Below are 5,953 nucleotides of genomic sequence, written 5' to 3'. Positions count from 1 at the left end.
TGTTTGCACTCAAACGGCAGGATGTACAAGTTTAGGAAAAAGCAACAACCACTAAAGCAAACAAGTAATTCCAAAAGATTGATATATCCAAGTCCAGAAGAATCTGAGCAATTAGGTTGAATCTGAGATATATAGCAAGTGTAATATATCAACTTAATATGTAAAGTTTCAGTTTTGCTTTCAACATACAGTTATAATGAAAATATTAGCTAACAATTCTTATTTAATACTAATAGATGCACCATATGGTTACAATTTGTATTGTCTCTAAATTATTATCAGAAAGAATAATTAAAGGGGAGATGACGAGGAAGGTAGAAGAGTGATAGTGAAGCCCCGACTACATTCTGGGATAGTAGGGGTGGTGTACATTCCCTTGCCTAAGATAAGTTCGGCAAAATGTAATCAGAAAAGTTTAGTGTTCTGTGAGGAGTGCCTTAATACAAGCTGTGAGGACTCCATAATTTTTGTTTAAAATTTATTGCACTCTTCCATTATGCCACAATTTATAAAGAGAAGGATACTGATGAATCTGTTTGTTTTAAGAAATGACAGTAAAAATAGGTACACATTCTGAAAAGGACAAACAATGAGCATACTGTCTCTCTGCACTGAGAAAAGTTCCAATATAGGGGATCTACATGATAAAAGTGTAATAAACCAGACAGAGTAATGAAAACATTGCAAAACAAAATGGGGCAGGGTAAGAGAGACACTGCATGATGTACAAGTTTAGGAAAAAGCAACAACCACTAAAGCAAACAAGTAATTCCAAAAGATTGATATATCCAAGTCTAGAAAAATCTGAGCAATTAGGTTGAATCTGAGATATATAGCAAGTGTAATATATCAACTTAATATGTAAAGTTTCAGCTTTGCTTTCAATATACAGTTATAATGAAAATATTAGCTAACAATTCTTATTTAATACTAATACATGCACCATATGGTTACAATTTGTATTGTCTCTAAATTATTATCAGAAAGAATAATTAAAGGGGCGATGACGAGGAAGGTAGAAGAGTGATAGCGAAGCCCCTGACTACATTCTGGGATAGTAGGGGTGGTGTACATTCCCTTGCCTAAGATAAGTTTGGCAAAACGTAATCAGAAAAGTTTAGTATTCTCTGAGGAGTGCCTTGATACAAGCTGTGAGGACTCCATAATTTTTGTTTAAAATTTATTGCACTCTTCCATTATGCCACAATTTATAAAGAGAAGGATACTGATGAACCTGTTTGTTCTAAGCAATGATAGTAAAAATAGGTACACATTCTGAAAAGGACAAACAACGAGCATACTGTCTCTCTGCACTGAGAAAAGTTCCAATATAGGGGAACTACATGATAAAAGTGTAATAAACCAGACAGAGTAATGAAAACATTGCAAAACAAAATGGGGCAGGGTAAGAGAGACACTGCATTTATTAAAAAAGAAATTAATAAGCACATTAATTTCATTAAAGAAGAGAGGTATATTCATACATTAAAATAGAGAAGGATAGAAGATAACTTGGTGCATGAAAATTGGTAAACTTTCTAATCAGGAAGCCTAGGGCTATTTATTCATAAAGACATTTTAATTTGTCACTCAGTGTTCAAAAAACTTCCTGGATTAAAACCTTTGCTTGGCATCTCAATCCAGATTCTCTAGGAAGCACAGAATGAGATTGAGCAATGCCAGGTCAACCACAAGGAGGTAAAAAAAGAAGTGATACAGGGAAGAGAAGAAAGCAGCCACAAGGTGGTACATGACTGAGCTGGGCAGAACTTCACAAGAAAACGTGGCCCGTTATTTGGTCATGTGAAACAAACCTAAAGAAGTCATTTGGAACCTTTGTACCTTGAAACAGTTAGTCAGAGAGAGGGACATTTATATGTCAGTTGCTTGTCATACTCTATGTTTCATTGATAAAGATTCATCCTACAGGTCATTAAGTCCTCTGCCTTTTATGATTTCATAATCTGCCCCTTTGTGTAGCCACTGGGGAAACCATACTCTAACGGAGATAGAATTTTCCTGGGTGTGTCCCTATAGGACAGTTGCCAAAAATACTGTGAATCCTTCCATAGTGGTTGCTACTGGGGACATGCTAATGCCTGGTCTTCACCTTGAGAGAGGCTAATATAGTAAATGGCGTTAAGAGATAAGGTGACAGTGGTGCCAATATCTGAGACTCACCATTGAGCAAGTGGTCAAAAACCATAATTTTTGTTTAAAATTTATTGCACTCTTCCATTATGCCACAATTTATAAAGAGAAGTATACTGATGAACCTGTTTGACCTGTTGTGAAGATACGTTAGGATTATAAGGTTTTAATCCTTAGGATTAGGATTGAGCCAATGTAGAAAAACACACAAACTGGGCCCAGGACAGACAACCCCATGTACAACTCAGAGGTACTTGCACCATCTACTGATAACCTGATAGCATGCAAAATAAGATCCCTCACATATTTCCCGAGAGTCGAGTCTAAGTACAGTCCTTTAGAATGACGGCAAGCTGCGATTCCCCAGAGACTTAAAAGAGCGGTAATAAATCCAGCCACAATATCCAATCCTCCAACTAGTTCTTAAGGCCTTAATTGACATTCATCACCTATCTCCTTTACCATGAATCCTGATTTTCCCCCATACTCTACCAGCATTTCAGCTGGTCTGAACTGCTGCTGAGTAGGTGTTGCAGACCTAAATCATGATGAATTAAGCCCTTAGTTTTCTTGCTCCTATGGAGTCTTGGTTGCTGTAATTTCTCCTTCCCATCAGAGCGTGGAGTACTTCTAAGTTTCAGACATATTTTGCCTCGCTCAGATTCTGTGGCAGTAGCCATATCTCCTCATGGTGGTGAGTATGGATATCTCACACCATTTTTTTGGTCTATTGTCGTGAGGAACACCAGATCACATATGGAACCAATCACAGCTTCCACTTAAGTGGGATTCTAATTGTGTCCCCTGACAGAACAGCACTGCTCCCCTGACTCCACCACAAGAACCAGGATTCTAACTGGCAAAGTATAAAGTTGTAGGGAAAGGTAGTGCATATACCACAAGCAGATCACTGCTATTGATTACAGGAAGGGGCTAACCTTAGTCCCAGGACTGTGGGTCCTGGGTATGATAAATACAACATTCTATATCAGCGATTGGTTTGGCGTATTTCCCAATCCTAGAAGGTAATATCCCAATTCTAAGGTTTTTCCTCATGCTGGTGTCTTGGCTGAACTTTTCATGATTAATATTATTCCGCTGTACCATCAGGCCTGTCGCTGTTGGGTGATGAATCACATTATGACCATAAGCTCACTGTTGTGCCTTCTTTGATACAGCAGCAAATGTCCCTTAGTAGAAGCAATATTATATGGGGCACCATATCATTGGATCAGTCATTCTTAGGCTATCAGATGTGGGTGCCAGTGAAAGCACTGTAAGCGGAAAGACAAACACATATCTAGACCATAATTCAACCACTTAGGACAAATTGCTGCCCGCTCCAAAGTTGAGAAGATGCAACTTAATTTGCCTGCCACCCAACAGATGTTGGGTCTCTATCGTACCCTGGAGGAATGGTGCCATCTCAGTGGCTCATTGTCAGTCTGCTTCTGGCATTTGATAGTTAGAAGCCACAATAGCTATATTAGCTTTGGAAAGGGAGGCCATGTCCTGGGTCCATGCATTTTCCCTGCTTCTGTCACTAAGATCTAAGTCCAACCACAATAGATCATTCTCCTCATGGGTCTATTGCACAAACTCTGCAGTAACTGAGAAAGGAGGCTGGCTAATATCCACTAAACACGTGACAATGTCCACCTGGTAGCAGAAAGCTTTCTCTGCAGTATTTACTCTCTGATAGGCATGGTTTTGATTGTGCTCACTCCTACAGCCCCATCTACATGTCTCTTGCTCATATCCCTTGTATTTGATTTTCTAGTCTTATTTCTTTCAGGCCCATCAGATTATTAACTCTGCCAAAGCTCAATGTACATCTGCACCTAAGGTTACCTCCTTCTCTACATGAAGGGAACACCAAGTAAACGCTTTGCTGATCTTACCACTGGGTAAATTTCCTTCATTATTGACCGTGAAGTCCACCCAACATGTCAGGCTGACCCGTTTTTATACCAGCACAAGTTCTTTCCTCCTCCATGAGACAGTCATAGGGAACTCTTGAGGGTCTGAGTTGAGTACATGTTGAATGTACTCTCTAGAGTATATTCAGGAACTCTGAAGGTCTGTAATGACACTTTCCTATTTGCTTTTCCTAAAGATTCCACATAACAGAGTTGTTTCTCACCACAGACACTTTCAGCCCCATTGGCTCTCCTTGGTCACCCCAGGATTTGTAATATAGTCTGGATCTTCTGGGATATCCTTCTTGAATGGGCCCCACTTGTCACATTCTGCTGTTTACCTCAATGGTTTAACATATATTTATAAAGGGGTTGATTAGCAGTTAGTTAAGCACTAGACAAAAGGTCTTAATGATACGTGAATCAGAAATACAGTTCAAAGCACATCAATTCTTTTTTCTTTTTTGAGATGGAGTCTTGCTCTGCTGCCCAGGTTTAAGTACAGCAGCATGATCTCAGCTCACTGCAACCTCCGCCTCCCTGGTTCCAGTGATTCTCCTGCCTCAGCCTTCCAAGTAGCTGGGACTACAGGCACCTGCAATCACGCCCTGCTAATCTTCATATTTTTAGTAGAGATGAGGTTTCACCATGTTAGTCAGGCTGGTCTCGAACTCCTGACCTCAGGTGATCCACCCGTCTCAGCCTCCCAAAGTGCTGGGATTACAGGCGCGAGTCACTGTGCCCGACTCAGTGGGTTAATTATTTGCATAGATGAAAAAAAGACCTTTATTGTGTATGTACACATATGTGTTACATTACTTATTTTCCTCATTATTTGTCATCATACCACAATATGTTAGAGGTGTGGCAACCACATATGCCAGTTTATACCTGTTATTCCACTGTAATTATTAATACCTACTTTTATTCTCAAAATATTTATACTAGATTGTCTAAGTTATAAGATATCAGAGTTCATATAAGAATCATAAGCTCCCAGGATGCTACGGTTGGAAGGAAGCTCAGAGAATAACCTGAACCCTCGTGTTTCACAGATGGAGAAGCTAAGGTAAAATCGCTTGTTTATCTCAGAGTCACTAGAATACCCTAAAGCTTTTAGACTGTAATCCCCAAGCCCACTCTTCCTTTACTTCATATTATTCTCCACTATACAATGAAGAAACACAAGACAAACAGCAACAAAAATAAAAACAAAAAGCAAGCAAATGGAGTGTACTTAATGAAGGTAGGTTGTGAGTGGGATTTGGAACCTGGTCTATTGATTTACAGAACTACATTTGTAAACTTTCATGTGCTTTAAAAACTAAACCTGAACAAAAGATAAATTATTATTTTTGATTTTTAACTCCTGGATATTTTAGTTTGAATGGCACGCCTACCAGTTACTACACAGTAACTGAAATTTTCTAAAACATATTCAAGAGCATAATGGTGTCCGGAATTATAAGACCCGAAGATAACAGCACCCTGTGGTCCAGTCTCTGCATGTCGCTTCATTGATTTAAGAAGCAATTTGCACTTTGGGAGGCCGAGACAGGCAGATCAAGAGGTCAGGAGAACAAGACCATCCTGGCTAACATGGTGAAACCCTGTCTCTACTAAAAATACAAAATATTAGCCAGCCGTGGTGGCGGGCGCCTGTAGTCCCAGCTACTTGGGAAGCTGAGGCAGGAGAATTGTGTGAACCTGGCAGGCGGAGCCTGGGCAACACAGCAAGATTCTGTCTCAAAAAAAAACAAAAGAAAAGAAAAAAAAAAAAAAAGAAGCAATCTGACATTACTGTTATAATTAAACAGTTGCATACCATTACAAAGCCTTTGGCATGAGTAGCAAAGGAGATTAGCTACATAAATGCTTTTTTT

The 5,953-nt window shown here is 39.3% G+C and overlaps 1 protein-coding gene across 2 annotated transcripts in view; it reads right to left on the bottom strand.

Moving 5' to 3' along the window:
* INPP4B (inositol polyphosphate-4-phosphatase, type II, 105kDa) overlaps nt 1–5,953 on the bottom strand; it is a 501,991-nt gene that overhangs the window by 183,529 nt on the left and 312,509 nt on the right. The gene's annotated exons all lie outside the window — the stretch shown is intronic.

Source organism: Mandrillus leucophaeus, unplaced genomic scaffold (assembly GCF_000951045.1).
Source record: "Mandrillus leucophaeus isolate KB7577 unplaced genomic scaffold, Mleu.le_1.0 Scaffold943, whole genome shotgun sequence".
Taxonomy (NCBI): Eukaryota; Metazoa; Chordata; class Mammalia; order Primates; family Cercopithecidae; genus Mandrillus; species Mandrillus leucophaeus.
This window is presented reverse-complemented; position numbering and strand designations above follow the sequence as displayed.